An 18,580-nucleotide genomic window follows, 5' to 3' on the forward strand; every position below is an offset into this window, starting at 1 on the left:
TTTAATAAATAAAAATCTATCATATACACAAGCACATTAAAATATTGGATTAGGACTTCTTTAATCCAAACTAGCTTAAAATAATAAAAAGCACTGTATTTTAAATATTTTATACAGAAAACTTTTTTCATATCATTCTATTCATTCTTTCCATGCAAGCATATCTGGTTACCTTTTTAGCTTACACCATAGGTTGACTAAGTTTTAAGCATGGTGTAATAAGATAACAGAAAGCCTAATGTTGGAAAAACTGTAGGAATAGGGAAGGAAAAGAAGGCCAATTGAATTTGACTCAAATATTATTTGTATAATAGATTTTCAGTTGAAATAAATTAATTCTTAGCATACCATTATAATCACTGTAATTTGCTAAGGCTGTGTTTCCTAAGGCCTCAGAACAAAAGGCTATAGCGTCATTTTTCTCCTGTTGCCATGAGTAATGTTAAAGCCACAAACAGTTGATCACAGGATCCTACAGAGCAAAGTGGTTTTGGCAAATGTGTCAAACCTAAAATATGTCTCCATGAAATATATGCCAGAGGGATAGTGCTCCTGGTTTAAGCCTGAATCCATACTAAGGCAGAACATTGCATTTTTCCTTCATCAAATTCTTCCTACTAGGTTATGCCTTTTGACAGACAAAAAAATCTTATTTTACCTCCTTTTACGCTACAATTGGTCTATACATTAGAAGATACCCAGTGTGTTTAGCATAAGTTATAAGCTTACACTCTTTAGCACAACTTTCTAGCAACCTTTTTTCTCAATTTTCCACTGGGCAATTGGGTTTAGGTCACAGCGACCGACATTTTTTGTCTCAGTAGCTACATTTGCAGTGTATTTAAAACAAAGGTCCAAGGCCAGTTCAGATTTCCCATCCAATCCTGTGTTCACATGAGAAAATGAAGACTTGGGCTACACCTTTGCACTAGCTCAAACAGGAACACCAGGACCTGCCGAGTGGCAAAGCGTGTAGGCATGAAAAAGTCAGGGAATGAAAAAGGGGAAAAAAACCCAGGCTTTAGCTCACTGCTCGGCCCTGGCTTTTGGAGAAGTAGCATAGGTACAGCTAGTCTCAGTATCTCCTTTTCCTCACTGCATTAATAAATTTAATAGTATAGCTATACTGTTGCAATGCAGCATCAACACAAAGTACTGGCTGTGATCCCAAAGCACTGCAGATGGCTTAGTACTGCATATGGGAGGATACAGGATAGTGTTTTACACCATGGGACATACAGCTCCTGGACTGGAGGTGGGGCTGTGTCTAAATTTGGATAGAATAAGCCAATATATTTCTGTTCTGGTCTATGTAGACTCAGCCCAGGAATGCTGCATGGTCTTTTTCCAGTGGTGCTGAAGAAGGAGGCGGCTGCTTCGATTCTTTATTCAGACACTGACAGGGAAACAGAGAAGCCTTTGAAATTGTAGGTTAATGCCAGAACTGGTAGCGACAGCTATTACAATTCTTGCCAAAGATAGTTTTTTTCATGCTTGGGGATACACATTTAGCAGAAGGGAGGGGAACAAAGAGGACATGAAAAAATAAAAGAAAATGGGTCATTTTTTCCTTTCAAGAAACAGTGAAAGTGATTATTTCTCAGGTTGTTCAGCAGTTCAGGATTGTATCACTTAAACTAAACTGTTCCAAAACCAATATAAACTAGGGTCAACTCTTATGTGCACACTGTTAGATTTTTTTTTAATTAGATGAAACAAGGCAGACAGATACAAAACCAACTAGAACGTGAAGTAAGCAAGAAACTGCTAAATGCATCTTCTGGTGTTTCATTTTTTCTTTTATTTTTGCTTTGATGAATTTGGGCTTCATTTTACAAAGGTGTCATAGTGAAAAAAAGGTGTTAGTAAATCTGCTGACTATAGAAATAGGTTTTTTCTTCTGGTGAAAACTGCATTTTTTTTATTTTGTAGTGAATTTATCAGAAGGCAAAAGATAAAAACATGGGTTTTATTTGCTATCAAAAAAAATTTTTTTTTTTTTTCAAAAAATAACATTTGGTAGTATTGTCTAGCTGAGACAGTACCAAGTTAGGACACAAGAAAGACCTCTTCTACTCATCTCCTGTCTTCCTATGAAACAAGTCATATTATCTCCTCATTCCTTAGTTTCCTCAGTAGCCTAATTTGTAAAGTTTTTGAAAATCCATCAATGAAATACCTCCATTTTGTCTTTACTGTGAGAATCCCCTTAAGAAAATCAGGTTGAATAACTGTCACTGCTTGAAAAATTTGCCTATCATACATTTGAAGAAAAAAGATGAGTGCTGATATGCAAATAAAAAAGTACAGTCTATCTTTTGAGTCTCAGCTGAGAGTTTGGCAGCTGGGAAACCCAAGCAAACACATTTGTTTTGAAATGAAACTTGAAAATTAATGAGACAAAACCCTGGATCACTCTAGTGCTATTATTACTATTGGTTCTCACAGCAAAAACATATATTGGGCCATAGGACACGGCGTATTATACCTGTTATGATAGGCAGGAAACCCCCAAATATTATATGAATACACAGAGCAGTACAAGATGCTATCACACACCTTCGTTCAGGAAACTGAAAAAATGTACTGTTGTTCTCCACTGTGTCCTTTGTTTTGCCTACATTTAGCATCAGCTCTGATTTCTCACTTCAGTGGAGGTGAGTGAAAACACATTTCTATCTGGACCTTAGGCCATGAAGACTTTAAGAAAACCTCTGCACTTTCATCTTCCAGACTCCATCCAGCTGACACAGCTGCTCAACTTCAGGGTTCTCCTTCCTCTCCATCATCTCACAAATGGCCCTTCAAGGGTTTGTTCATGTATTGGAGCATTTCAGGTACAAACTTGCATCTGGCCAGGACAGAGCTGGTGGGTCAGTGCTGGTGCTGGACCAGGACCCAGCCAGGCTGGATTTCTGCAGGAGAGTGCAGGGCTCCCAGCAGGGATGCACACCCCAGCACCTGGGGACCTGAGAGCTGGCAGGTTCTAGCAGCGGGAGGAAAAGCAGTAAGCTGGCATAATAGAGAGGTCTTCCCATTTCTCTATTTTCAAGGAGAAAAGCCTCTGTCCCCTTATTTCTACTGCCCCTAGAAAACTCACTCACAGTGAGCTGAAACACTTGACCATCAGCCCCACCTCCTCATATTTATGCCCTTCAAGCAATTTGCTCAGCTCCCTGCCCACATCCATCCAAGGATTATATCGTTTACCTATTCCCACCACAGTGCTGCCTCTGTGTCCCTAGATGGAAGTGCTCAGCAGAGACACTGCTGGTGCTGAGTGGGGGGATGTGCTGGCAGGGGCAAGATTTTGGTGCAGCCAAAGCTGTGGGAGCTATTTTCACCTCATTTGAGCCCTAATGATGATTTAAAAAAGCAAGTTAAAACTCTGGTGCACCTGTGAGCTCAATGTTTCTCCAGCAGGTGAGCTGGCTGCATTTTCACAAGCTGTGACCACCAGCATTGCTAGGACAATCGCCCTGTCCCCTTTCTGTCCTCCTCTCCGTGCCCTGAGTCCCTAATTCCCACAGCCACACTGGCTCCCCTTAGCCCAGCACAAACATCTGTGTGGCCTAGCAAGGAATCAGACAGAGAAACTGATTCAGACCAAATTCAGAGTGTCATTTTGGGATACTGCTGAGCTGACCCAAGTGGCTGCTGCACAGCTAGTCTTGATTCTTCCCATCCAAGGCACACACTCTATCCTCCTTCACTGGCCTGGCATGTCTCTAGGTGAAGGGACCTAAACTAGCAGGAAAATATTCATCTTATTACTTTAGTAGTTACTTTGCTGCCCGATGAACTCCCCAAACTGGAATGCCACAAGATCATCAGTTTTCTGTGTGGATGGGATGGATAGGTGGGGAAAAGCAGGATGTCTCCATGTGGCAGCAGCTGACAGTACTGATCATCAGCACACTAATAACTGCACCCTGTGTCCAGCCATCACACACGCTCCTTAACCCTACTCTGGAGCATCCTCCTTCTTGTCTATGCTACATGGCCCCTGTGGAAAGGACATGTGCAGTGCAGAAGTGAGCAGGTGGGGATGGAAAGGAGGGAGGGACTGAGTCTTCCAGAAGCTCTTCTGGTTGCACCTGCAGATGTGTTTGTGAAACAATGGGGTATGAAATCTTTGTGCAGCTCTACTGAGTTTTCCTAATTCAGAAATTTTCTCTGATTTTCTTTTTTTTCTTGGAAAGTGTTATGTTGCTGAGTACTGAACTGTTCTCTATGATTTGAAATTATGAGGTTTTAATTATTAATATGCGCAGGTTTGTTCTGATCTTTTACAGGAGATATAGATGCTTTTAAAGATCAAATAACTATTCTTTAAAGTAGTTCATTTATGGTTACAAAGCCTAAAAATCTTAACAAAAATGTTCAAGTATCTGAATCCAATTTTTAATTTTTTTTTCTTTTAAGTTCATCCTTCTTCTCCACAGGTTTTCACCTTTTCATCCTGATTAGAGCTTGGAAAAGCCTCACAGGTTCTCTTTCAGAGAAATTTTTTCCTATGCATCTCTGGCTCTGAATTAGCAATAGGTAGTGTCTCCGTGTTCTGTTACCCCTGGAGCCAGAGTGAGCTATGCTGGAAGCAACTGCCAGTGAAGAGAGCAGAAGGAGCATGAGCTACAGTTTGGACGTATCAGAGCCCCTGCAGGGCTGTCTACAACCTTCACCACATCTCTGAGAATACAAGTATTCTGGGACCTGAATCCCCAGACAATATTTATAGCAGGAGCCACTCCCCACTGGGAGAATTAAGAAAAGAAAAGGATCCATGAGCGAGAACTTAAAGAAACATTTATCCCTTGTTTAAAAGAGATGAAGTGCTGCAGGGAAGTGTCTGTCTCTAGTGGGCACTTCTGAGCTGCGGCAAGTTTTCTTTGTAGTTAGGTGGTTGGCAATAGATCATCTACCACTGTAATGACATGATTCTGAAGTACAATCCCTGATGCTGGCTTGGCGTTCATGGAAGAAAATCCTTCATTGTTATTAGCACTCTCCATATGTCTAAAACACGGCTGAGAACTTCACAGGTACAGGTCTCCTGGCAAGACAGCAATACTTGCTATTCCTTATGCTGATGACAATGAGGCTATTTATATTAAAGCTGGTCACCATCAAAAGCAGGTAAATAATCATTTCTGTATAGTTAGGGCTAGTTGTTCCAGAAATTATACCTGAAGTTCCTACTGTTTAAAATTGAACTGGAAATTCTTTGAAAAAATACTTAGCTAACGTGACAGACCAGATAAGGTAAGAGGTATTCTTTTAACTCGATGTAAATTATTTTACAATTCCTTACATGGATGTCACCTTCAGGGTGATGGAGCAAAGGAGAATGTTCCTCTTTGTAATAGCTGAAGACTGGGAAGTTGAGGCAAATAAAAGTTTTGCCAAAGTGCCTGTCAGGGGCACAGACACGCACAGAGGAGGAAAGCTTAACACACTATTATATAGAGAAGCAAAAGGCCATAAATACTAGGTAATCAAGTTTTTCATTTTTACAGCCCTATACATCTATCCATTCCTTGGACACAGGACAGCATTATTTAAAGAAAAATGCTGGACAAAATCGTAACACTCCAAGTGCTTTTCAATTGCCTCACATTCCCTGACTGATATTAAAACCAAACTGATATAAAAACAAAAGAAACAAAACTGAAATGAGACACAGAAAGAAAAAAAGAAAAGGTTGCTAGACATGAAATGTAGCCTTAGACTAGCCCATCAAGTGCTGAATTATGATGTTTGATAGGCTAGACTTGTGTTAGAGTGTGCTAATAAATGCTAATAGTCTAAGTCATGCGAGCACGTGGGTGGACATCTCTCTCAGTCAGACACAGAGCTGCTTTAAAATAATATTGAGAAAGAAACTATGGAAAGGGAGGCACACATGGCTGAAACACTTCTGGCCAGCTTTCAGGGCTTATCCACTGAATATCAGCATTGATACAGCTCACTGTCATTACTCGGTGTGCTGCATTGGCAGGCAAAGAGAAGAGAATCAGGAATCCAGCAATATCTTGATCCACAAGGAAGTTGATGCTAACCCATGGGAAATTAATTCTCAGGCTCAGAAGGGTGAACGCCTGTGCTGTTTGTTAACATCCTCTTTACAAACTAAAGCACACCTTTGCCTACCTCTCCTCACAAGCTTCCGAGCAAGTAAACACTAGGATTTGTTCATAGGTAAAATGTCCTCATTACATTCACTCCTTCTGAGCACTGTTGGTCAGTTCAAACTGCACCATGTATGCAAGATATTTCCAAACAAGGATTTCCCAACTTTCCATCCTTCAGGTTTTCTGAGATTATAGTGTGGCCCAAGGAGGGTGGAGAGGGTGTGTGGTTGTACTACCACAGAGATGCTGGAGCCCAGTCTACTGGCATGTCTTTCTTTCTCTTTCTCCATCTCTTCTGTCACCACAGTGACACAAGTAATACACTGCTCTACACTACTTGTGCACTTGGCATGTCATTCTTCACCAGTTTAAAGCCTACCATGGGTCAGGCATTTAACAGTGCTCAGTAGTGATAGTAAGTCCTGAAAAGCTACCCCATAACAAATTGCAAGTTTGCCTTGGCAAGTAGAGCCCTGGTGTATTGCTTATGATAAAGGATTCCCTAAAGCTGGACGTATAATAAGTTCCAAATTCCTCCTTCTGCTTAAATTTCTTATATATTCCATGCAGCCTGTGGTATTAAAGCTGTTATACTACAAGGAATGATTTTTGATTTTTTTCGTTTTAATTGAGAATGTCTCAGCATACTGAGTTTTTGAAAACATACTGCCACAGCAAGACACTTGCAGATAGGGTATTTTCTTCATTTCTTTCCCCTCCCACACACTTTCTCATTGTTTGTAATTTCTCTGGTAGATGAGCTGAAAATCAAAATCTTACTGCTGGAGAGAATATACTGTACATCTGTTTCCAAGTTTAGAAATTATTGAGATCGTATTGTTTGTGGATCTACAAAGACATTCCCTTATTCTGACAAAGACTAATGCCAGTTCTGTCTTGGTTCATTGTTATATTATTGCTGCTTATATTTTCCTTATTACTTTTGAAAATCATTGCACTTTATCTTGATCATCAAGCTGGTGTAACACACAACACCATGTAGCTGCTTAATTATGCATGTGAGTGTTCATTTTATCAAAACCACAGCTTTCGTGTGCGAGTCTCTAGTAAGGCAATGACTTACTAGAGACAAGTTGTTTTGTGAGGTACATCCCTGCACGATTTTGCAGATACCCGCACCATAGTGTCACATCATTCACATCATAGAATGTAACAGCAAGCCACCATGAAATGCAATGGGAAAATAAGAAAATACTGCTATTATGTTAAGCTGACATTGTCTGCTGTAAAATTTGTTAGCAGTTCCTCAACAAAGCACAGGACTTGCCCTCTCAAAACCAGCCTCACCATGGAGACCAGAATTGAGGAAAGAGCCCTTGGGGACATTTCCAGCCATTAGACAACTACTGTTGTTTGTCGGCTCCTTTGCTGCCTTCAATGTCACACCTATGCAATGGCACTGGGATAGAGGGAAAATTTTCCCCTTCTCCAGTGCAACAACCCAGCACTCTGAGTCGAGACTGCTTTTGACTGACCTTCATACCGAAAATCACCCCATATGACACTCCTGGTTGTTTCAGCAGGCAGCTAATTATTGAATACTCCCTTTACTCCAAAAGTTGGCTCTATGGAGGACAGTGCAATGCCAGAGTCTGTTCTCCAGGCACTGTGAGGAGAGATTGAGTCTTTCTGTTCAATTGCTCTCTACAGCTTTCAACATTATCTAGTCAAGATATAAAGAAACAGCTATATGATTTCAGGGTTTTGATTGTCCTATGACTTTTGTAGATTGAAGGATTACTTGTTAGCACTGTCTCCTTTGATTTCTGTATCAGATAAGTCTGTTCTCTTGGACAAGGAATTTTATGCTTCTTAAACTATGTTTCTGCAAAGAAGACCTAAATGATTTACTTCTTTGGCTCATTAGCTTGTCCTTGCCCTTGAGAAAGGGCAGTACTGCTTATGAGTTAAACGTCTACTTTGGCTGATGATGAATGCCAAAGAGATTAGCATGGCTTTATCTCCATTTTGTCCACACTTCATAATAAATTTGCTTGTAGATTAAGAATCATGTAAAATGCTTAAATCACTGCAGAACTGTTTTGTGTGTCCTGGCCTGTGGATAGTAAGAAGTAATACTGCAAACAAAGAGCTAGAACATGGCAAAGATAGGCAAGATAATGACAGAGTGATGAGCAAAGCAGCAGGACAAGAGGCTGTGGATCAATTTGGAAAGTAAAATACAGGGAGGTAAAAAGTCATGATGAATATGTCATTTTCCTACAGACAAGTGTCTGAGAACCACATTAAGGACACTTTCCAAAACAGTGATAAGCTTATTTTAGTAAATTATGGTGTGAGTCAGTTTTCTTGCATCTATTATCTGCTTTTCCATGCACAACGAAAGATAGAATATTAACACATGAAAGAAATTCCACATATAAGGTAAGTTCCAATGTTCAGCAAGTCCTAGTTGTGGACCTCCTTTTCTTCTCAAAACCAGGCCCCTTCCCATCCTGTCAAGTTATATTTGGATGATGCCTGCCAAGGACTCACATTTTACTTTTACATTCCCTTAATTTTATCTGTTACCCAGAATTCCTTGCTTCTAATAGCAGCAACATATTTTTTTTTAGCAGTTAGACTAGCTGTGTATTCATTCCCCTTTTGACAGAATTTAATAACCTGAGGTAAGTTCAGTTACATCAATATAAATATGTCATTCTTTCAAAATATGTAATTTCCCACTCAACATTCAGTTGAATCTGTTTTTAGTTACTTCTGGGTTTGAATTTTTGATAGCTTTGTTATCCTTAGCTTTAGAAAATTAGAATATAAGATAGATTATCTCCCCCTTTTTTGGCCTTTGTATAGAATCCTTTCCTATTAAATACAGGAAATTAGGATTCATACTAACCTTATTACTTATACCGTGAAAGCAGATTGGAAACATGACTGCTGCCTCCTTTTTTTCCTATAAACAAGAAAATATGAACAGATTTATAATGATTCATAACAGACTAATCATTCACACAACCCTACCAACTAACAATATTACACAAGGGATTAATTTGTCTTATGACATTTAGGACACATGTTGCACTTACCAAGTTGCAGATACACATTAAAGTAACTTGATAATCATTCTGTGATTAGCTCAAAGTCTTTCAGTGAAAATCCATTAGTACCTGTGTAGAAAACAATCATATAAATATTCTCTGGGAAGTTGATGCTTTCAATATTTTACATAATAGCTGCCATAGTGTTTTATATAATAAAGTGTCCTTGGGAATAAAATATTGCTATTTTCAAATACTTTTATTCATCAAAGCAGAATGTGTGGAGTGTTTCTACAAGACTGCATCCTTTAAAGCCTTGATCCTGCAAATGCTTGACTTCGATGACACTTGAATGTGGCTATTACTCATGTTCCTAAGGTTAAGCATATTCATGTCCACTGGATCACTCCTTAGCTCCTAAGTATCTTGAAGCAGGAACATTGCCTAGAGATGAGCATACTCCTGGGAATAAATTTTCATTGATGTGCTTCCATGCAGAGTGTACAAAGAATCAATGATGTATGTATTTCTTTTCATTTAATGAAAATAAATCCATCCTGTGTCCTCAGTGAGATTAGTTTATCACCAGTACATCACAGCTAAATGAGTCACAAGTCAGCTAAGGCCAGTTCTCCCTCCTTAGACCTCACCTCTGCATCCCATGCTGGTTTCTACCCACAGAAAATACAGCCTTTAACACCACTTCAACAGAACTTATTTAGTGGAGGACACGATTACAAGTTTAAATCTACGTGTTTTATATATTTCAGATAAATTTCTTCCTATTTTTATAGGTTCATGATGGCATGGATCTCAATCAGAGAGGTTTGAATTAACTACTGTGGCAGTGGCTGACCCAATGAGTACAGGGCTTGAAAGGACCAAGGCTGTAAAAAAATATTAGTCACATTTCATTATGAAAGAGTGTTGCAGAAGTGCATACCTAGAGTTCATTCTTGCTAATTCAGCAAAACAGAAGAATAACTGCATTTATTATTTTTCACACAGGCATTTGCTTTTTCTGAGCAACAGTAAAACAGAAGAGGATTGGGACTGCAGCACGTGAGCAGCAGAGCAAGAAATACACAGGTTCAGACAATCACAGCATTTTCACTTGTACAAGAAATACTTCTATCTACCCAAATACGCTGTTGAAATCAGCAGCCAGGGTCACAAAAATAAAGTTGTATGACTGGGTTCTTTATTTAAGAGAGAAAAAAAGCTAACAGAATGAACAACAGAAAAATCACACACCATAACCTCCAGTATGGCACTGTACATACGCACACATGCAGACACACAGTCCTGCAATGCCAATTTTATTGATAATGCCAGCTCTGCACCTGCCTCATGGCTAGAGAACAGATCGAGGGGCTTCAAAGCCAAATTTTGCACACACAGACACACACACACACATACACAGATAAATGATAAAAGTATGGCTCAGGAATAACCCTCTGACCTCTTGAGGCACAGCTAATTCATCCCAAGGTTCAGTGTACTGAGAGTCACCCCATCATTGCTGCCGTGGGGGGAATGCCACGCTCTTGGAAAGGCCTCATCCCATTCCAAAATTGCTTTGGCTTCTCTGCCACTGTTAACATCCCTGCTCCTGCCCACCCCACCCATAGGCATCCTTTACTTCATTCTTCACCCCAGACAGTCCCCCTGGCCATGGCGCTGCTGGTACCCTCCAATCAGCAGATATCCATGGCAACCGGTCTCCAGCACCAGGAGGAGACAGCTGAGTCGGACTGAAAATCTCCCTTCTGTGCCTGCCTCCATTGCATGCAACGAATGGGCAGGCTGGCAGTTTCCCTGCTCCCTCAGATTAGGGTGTGCATTTCTGCCTCCCTTTGTTTCCTTCTTTCCAGCCATTACCGGCACGCTCACCATGGACACCCTTGCATCGCTGACACTGCTCACTTAATAAAGATGCTGTTTGCTGGCGGTTGTCTCACACCCCACCAAAATTAGCACTCAGTAGGCGAGCCTCGCAAATTACTGACAAACACAGAGCCTCTGGCCATGCCAAGGCTTTTGTAGTGCTGCCCTCAGAAACCAGGCAGCCGCATAATAAATAGATTCTTATAACACAATTAAATTGGGGGACCAAGTAACTGTTATTGTTTTAAAGCATTTGTTGATGCCACAGATATTTAGGCAGGATAACAGACTGCACATCGTTTTCTTTCTCCTTGCCAGTGGAGACTCAGGAACTCATTTGCATGCCATGGCTCCCTGGTATGGCAGCTGAGCCCTTCGTAAATTTGCAGCAAATCTGTCGGCTGTGGGCTCTTCAGTCCGCAGACAGCAAGCACATGCAGATAGAACCCTTCGCACCAATTTCTGTTGCTCAGAGGTATCGACAGCCCTGGACCAAGTCAGACTGCCAAAGAATTTTGAACTCTGTTTGGGGAGTGTTTCCATCCTCATCTGTGAACTAGTATTTTTGGATATCCAGATAAATTTGACTTGAAGTTTGGCTTTCTGTTCTTCGAATGAAACATTTTTTTTTCACTCTGTGGAACTTCTTGCCAGATCCTTGGAAGGAAAAAAGACAGAGGAATTTGATGGGAACACAGCACATAGTCCTGTCCCACCTCAGCTGCACTAGTTCAGAGTCTGATGCTAAACCTCTGTGCTGTGTCCAAGTTGCCTCTGACTGCTGAATGACCCTAAAGGGAGGCTGAGAGACAGACATCTTACCTTATTTTTATCATGGAGAGACCAGTGCCAGATGTCTCTGGATCTACATTAGCAAGAATCTGCCTTTTCTTTGCCCAATGCACGCAGACCCCCAAGCTCTGCAGTCTTACAAAGGTCTTTCAGGATTAGTCACTGAACACATAGTCCATTAAAATACCTTAGGATATACCTATGAAACACCTATGGTAAATATAAGTTTTAGGAAAAAAACTGTAATTCATAACTATTTTAAATACTAAAAATTGTTTTTCCCCCCAAACACACAGAAAAGTAAGAGCAACTGCAATATGAAAAACCTCTTTATACCCCCTTTCTAAAATCCAAATTCTAATGATTTTAGAGGGTGTGTTCTTGGTAGCTGGGATGCCTGAATGGTTTGGGGCACAGATATATTTCAGGTAACCGACTGACCTAACTGGTTAAGATGGCCTCAACATCTTCTTCAGCTGCACCATGACAATAGCAACCCACAGCTACATCAGAAACCTGTGTTCTCTCTAGATAGATGCAGTGGATAGGCCACATATGTAGTCTATTAATACAGAGAGATGATATATACGGGTTTTCTGTCTCATCCCTCTAAAAAGGTTATTAACTGTCTTTCTTGCATCTAAGGGGAGAGATTGGTCAGACCTGTCATATGTTCCTGTCAGATTTTTCATACTAGCACTGCAAATTAGGGCTTTAGGGAGTTAATGAAAAATAAAGATAGGTGGTACAGAGCCAGGTGGAGAGAAATGTTGAATGTTGTACTTGCATAAGGTTTAACAAAAACAGTATCAGAGTGAAATTCATCCCTGTTGCAGAGGGCTGGCTTGAGTCCCATGAAACACCCCATTAAATCCTGATGGCTCCACTGCTAAGGTATATCCTACGTACAGACAAAATACCCCCATTAAAAAAGAGCAGTCTGGCTTGGATGTCCGCAGCATTTCCAACTGACTCCAAAAAGACACAGTGCAGTGTTGACAAATACCATCCCTCAAAATACGCAAGACACAGCTATCACCAAAACTTGGAAGGGGAGACAAATATATCATAGCAATTTTCTCCAAGGCAGGAACAGCTATTATTGATCTGGAGTACAAGGGCTGTAGAAGTGATGAATTCCTGCAGTAGAAGTCCAGTTACAAGAATCCCCTGCTTTGGTGTGATTTGTTTACTGCTTGTTCATACATTTACAAAAACAGTATTATCATCTCTTATTTTTTCCTATTGGTTATATCTTTGTGATGTCATACAGGCCATATCTTGACATAAGTCTGGTTATCTCAGAGGCTGTCCCAATGTACAATGCCTGCATGAAAAAAAGGGGCAGAAGGACTTTTGCCAAGCTCCTACCACACCTGTCCCAGCCTGTTCCCACCCTAAGGTGAGGTATGCGGTGCTTTGGTCAAAAGAAGGTTTCTACTGAATTAATTACCTTACAATCTTTCAAAACTTCCCTTATTTAGCCTGATTGCTTTGCTCTGTTTTGGATCTCCATCACCTGTATTGGTTCCACTACTTGCTCCTGCCTGTGCTTGCGGTCTTATCTCCAGTGCTCTGGAGCACATGTCTTGACCCATCCATGTACATTGATTGCCCTGATGAAGGCATAATAACTGTCTAGAGATGACTTCTGGGGAGAAATGCAGAAAAAATGAAATAATCAATTCTGGTAAGAGTAGGATTAAAAAATCATGGTGTCCTGCCTTACACAATGACTCTAGTAACCACCTTTTCTATTTTCTCCAAATATGCCTACTAATTTAGACTGTGGGGAGGAACTTAAAATACTCTATTATCCTGGGAGAAGAATGTGTCCACCAGTGTGAAAAGACTGGAATGCTGATGACTCACAGTGCATTCACACCTCCCACCTCAGGCTATGGACTGGATATTGTTTCTTTGTCCTTACACAAATGACTCATCACTGATAACTCCCCTTGGGCAGACATCAGGACAATTCACACACAGGGCCATAATGGATCCACCTGTGCTTAGAAGGTGTCAAAGACTCTTGAAATGTGCTGTGATCCAGTATTAATTATCCAGCGAAGAACTGCCTGCCTCAGGGGAGGTACCTACCCTGAGCCCAATAAAAGACCACACTCGGATTTCATTTGGCAGATCAAAGGTCTTCTTCCCTCACTCCACAGGACTTCTACCACTCCAGGCTTCTACCACCACTTGTCAGATTAAGAAGAGGACCAGAACTTCAACAGGACTGCGACTGCCACTCTCAATAAGACTGGGATCATTACTTTGACAGAACTGCGACCATCATCAGGACCAATGGGTTTTCTTTTCCTTTTACTTTGACTCCAGGAAGACACATAGTGCTCAGCACAGGGGCTAATGAACATTGTTCTGTTCTGGTCCCAGGGTGCTGGGTTATACATCTGTCTTTGTGGGTTAAAACCAGTTTTCTCTCTGTATCATTGAAATATGATATCACTGTATTTATTGTAATTTTTTTTAAAGTAAATTGTAACTCTGACTTGTAATCTCTCCTGAGTTGGGTTCATTTCTCCCTCTGGTTTAGAAACTCCCATGCATACCTCTTGCCACATATATATACAGTAGAACACTAATATTTATAATGGTAGCAATGGAAAGCTCATGTGAGACTTCAACACCCATTCCTAACCAGTTAAAAAAAAATAAATTCAAATACATAAGAGTAAACTACAAATCAGCACTATAGGAGCTTTTGGGATTTGAATGTTTCTCAAAGATCTATGGTGCATCACTGGTAGGCTTTGCTCACTAGGACAAAGATAACAAGGCTTGTTTATGCAAGTAGCAATTTGACTTTAACCATTTTACTCCTATTGTTTTGAAGATATTCATGTTTTCTTAAAAAAGAACTTTCTCTACCCAGAACCTGGCTGCTGCTGCTTGATTATTCAGTGAAGTCATCACAATTCTGCATCATAACTTAACTGGGAGATAAAGAAAGAGAAGATGCGTGGGGGGGTTAAAAATACTTTGTGAAGCAAGCAAATGCCTTTGAAAGTAGCCAGAGAGGCTTGACAGAAAGAGAAGATAAAGCACCTGAAAGGTAAACAGATGTAGGCAATGACACAAGTCAAAGTTGCCTCCAGTGTGAAAACTCTCCTACACAAGACAAATGAGAGCATTTGGGTCACAGAACAGTCATGCCTGTGTGAAGGGTGGAACATATGGAAATTTTTGCTTCTAATTAGGGTGTGCCTATGGCAAGGCCGCTGCAGTTGGATTTGCTTCAATTCAGAAATGTTCAGCTCAGCATAATGGTCTGGTTGAAATTCAGAAAAGAAAACCAAGGGTTGTGTTTTTTTCCTTTTTGTTTTTCCCCCCCACAGATGCCAGAACAGGCAACGTAGAAATCAGGAGGAATAGCAATAGGACGAATGGAAGAATGCCCAGAGTTTCTGAGGTGGAAGGTGATGCCCCAGGTGAGAGACCCAGGTTTGGAATGACAGCTAAGACATAGGTCAGATGCCTTTCCATTCTGCTTAGGGTCAATTTTTGCCCTTCACAAAATGAGGATGATGATATTTAATGGCCTATGTAAAGTTCATTGGGTTGAGATGAAGGGGATCTGGACTTTGTTCTTGTCACTTCCATCACTGGTTGAGTGATGCTGGGCCAGTTCCTTTGCTCTACCCCGAGTTCCTCAGCTTAATCAGGGCTAACAATACCGACCTTCTCTATAAAGAGCTTCCCAGTCCACAAAAATCTGGATGTTATTATAATGATTGGCAATCACATCATGAGGGTGGGATTAATTTGTTCAAATTCAGATGTTTAAAATATTTTTAACTCTTTCATACCAACCCATAAGATCATTCTTACAGTCAGTTTAGAAGTTAACATTCTCTTTAGTGTTCGTGCATAATATCTATGCGACTCAATCCAATCACCAAACATAAATGCAGTCCTGAATATGAACTACATTTAGACTCTGCTTTTGAAGGAAATTTTGAACACTCAGGAATTGAAATCCTAACCTATGAAGTTAAACACTCTGGTCCCTCAAAGAAATATGTAATGGAACCAGCTTTTCCAGGCTTATTTTCTGTATACCGACAACTTAGTAATACAGAGAAGTCGTATTCCTAAATAAATAAAAAGCATATAGCTGTTAGGTTGATACCTGTTTCTCTAAGGAGATATTTTTTGTCACTTTGCTTTTCTTCTCTGAATTGAACTTCAACAAAAAATTCAGATTCAGGACTAACAGTGACATAGAAGTCTGCGGACTTGGACAAGGTCTATGGTGAACTACAGCATTATGCCCTCACTGGGCCATATACAAGTATAAAAAAGTGTTTCAGATGACTATCCTTGTCACAGCACCCATGATGTGTCTTATGGGCCTGACATGGTGTGACACTATGATGCCCGGGGAAAAAACTCAAGTTTAATAAAGTCCCTCAGTGTTAATAAAGAACTTAAGAACTGATAGAGGCTTTTAAATAAGCCATTTAAATTGTACTCTCTCACCTGAGCATGAATAGGTCCAAATTAACATTTTGAATGAGATAAATTGCTGTAGATCCAAGCAGGTAATCAATCACACTTTATCTAGGTCTTTCCAGGGGAAGAGCTGGTGAATGAAACTGCAGCATTGAAAAGAAAAAGGACACAGATACACCAGCCATGCTGCCTGCCAGCTCCAGAATAAAGAGAAGATTTTACACAGAGTCCATTACTGGGAGATGCCCCTTTTATGAGTAAGCTTTATTAAAAAAAAAAAAGCTCACAGCTTTCATTTGTTCCGTAAAATCTGAGAAATGAACCAGGCAAGACTAGCTGGTTATGTTCAAGACACCATTCTTATGGTCCGTTTCCCTTTGACATTTTCTGCTACCCACTTTCTGTTACAACAGCACATACTTGCTAGTTCGTTTGACAGCCCGTGCTGCCCTCTACATAGACCTGCTTATTATGTCAGGTTTGTTGAGGTTCAAGAGCAACTCAAATGTGAAAGAGAGCCCTCACTTAGTTTCACAGTAGTCTTGCAAATGCTGCACAAAGGTATCTCTAATTTCCTTAAGGAAACATTGACCCACAGACCACTGTGGGACACCATGATTTTCCATCAGTGTTCCAGGGATTGAGAACTTGTAAGGGTTTTTGTTGGGTTTATTCGGTTGTTTTTTTCTGGAATGATTTAACAATGGAAGTTTACATCACATGAAGTCTTCCAAATATAGCCTGTACTGATGAGAAGAGATATATTTATCTCCCTTTGTACTTCTCTGAGACCACCACAGATACAAAGAGTAGAGGTTATTAAGTCTGATGTCCCAGCTGTATTAGCCTTTCGACACTGCAGCTGAATATATGGAGTTGAATTTATTGACTAGATTTACATCACTGAACAAGGGAACCCAGAAAAAGATTCCTTCAGTGAATGCGGGAAAAGAGAGAGGGCTAAGGCAAAAGATATTTTGATTTTTATTCAAGTAAGAACTTGGGAAAAAAAACATTTGAGAATATATAACAGCAACAAGATATTTTCCACTGTACATGACTTTGCAGTCCAGTGTATTAGAAACTTGTGAAATTATTCATGGTCTTGTCAGTGGAGAAAGATAATATCTCCTCTCAGCTACTTTTTCCTAGGCTTGACATGGCTTCTGATGTTGACTAGCTTACTCATATGGCTAGAAAGATCAAACAGAAGACAAAAGTCGAATGCTTTATTCAGATAACCATCCACATTTTTTCTTCCATGTTTGAAATACACAGGATAGTAGCCGAAAAATTCCCAAAATATGCACAACCCCCCTCAGTAATTTCAAGACTCATGCTTGTCATGTGTGGGCAGACTCTTTACAGTGAGACAACCTTATTCCTATGTTCATTGCTACCACTACAGAGCACTCTATTTAGTTGGTTGATTAGTTAGTTAGTTTAACAGAAATTTAATGAAGGCCTTTCACTCTTGACTGTTCTTGCTTCTGTTTTACCTCATGTAGGTGAAGGACAGTGGTCTCTCCTGAGCTGCTTCTGTTGCAATCACAGAATTCTGTTATGTTCCAAGCAACTAATTTCAGGTCAGGTTTGAAGCAGCAGTTTTCTATTTCGCTGATAGCCATGTCCAAGAAAAATATAGTTTATTTGAAAATCTGAGGCCACTTGTATTAAGTGCAGATAGTGACAGACATTACAAGCAGTGCCAAACAGTTCATCCTACTGCGAAGTAGGCAGCTATGGTAAAGGGATGCTTGGACAAGCACTTAACATTGAATGGAATTTAAAGCAGAAGGACCTCCCACAGTCACACAGGCATCACTCTACAGAAGCTTTTTTTTTTAAGATATACCACAGATGTAAACAGAGGGCCTGGATAGTAGGTGTGATCCACAAATGGCAGCTTCAATCATCTCTTTTCTTTTCCCACACCAGATCAAAGCAACATTCAGAAGCAGCCTTAAGGAAATCCACAGCAGACTTCTCCACCTCACTCTGCCCATTTGAAGCACGTTGCCATTCTCTCTCCACAGGCTGCCCACAAGTCTCGTCTCTGTTCCAGGCCCACAGATACTCATCCCTGGGCTATGAAAGCAGCTGCAAATTGCTTGGATATACAGAGCAGGTGGCAAATCCCTGATCCACGCCAGGGCTGAGAGGATTTCATTGCAAAGGTGGTTTAGACCTTACCTGCATTCACAGAGACAGAAATGGTTACACAGCTTACAGGATATAATCAAACCTGCTATGCTGAACCCAGAGATACAAAAT

Source organism: Neopelma chrysocephalum, unplaced genomic scaffold (genome assembly GCF_003984885.1).
Source record: "Neopelma chrysocephalum unplaced genomic scaffold, ASM398488v2 Primary Assembly neopelma1_25, whole genome shotgun sequence".
Lineage (NCBI taxonomy): Eukaryota > Metazoa > Chordata > Aves > Passeriformes > Pipridae > Neopelma > Neopelma chrysocephalum.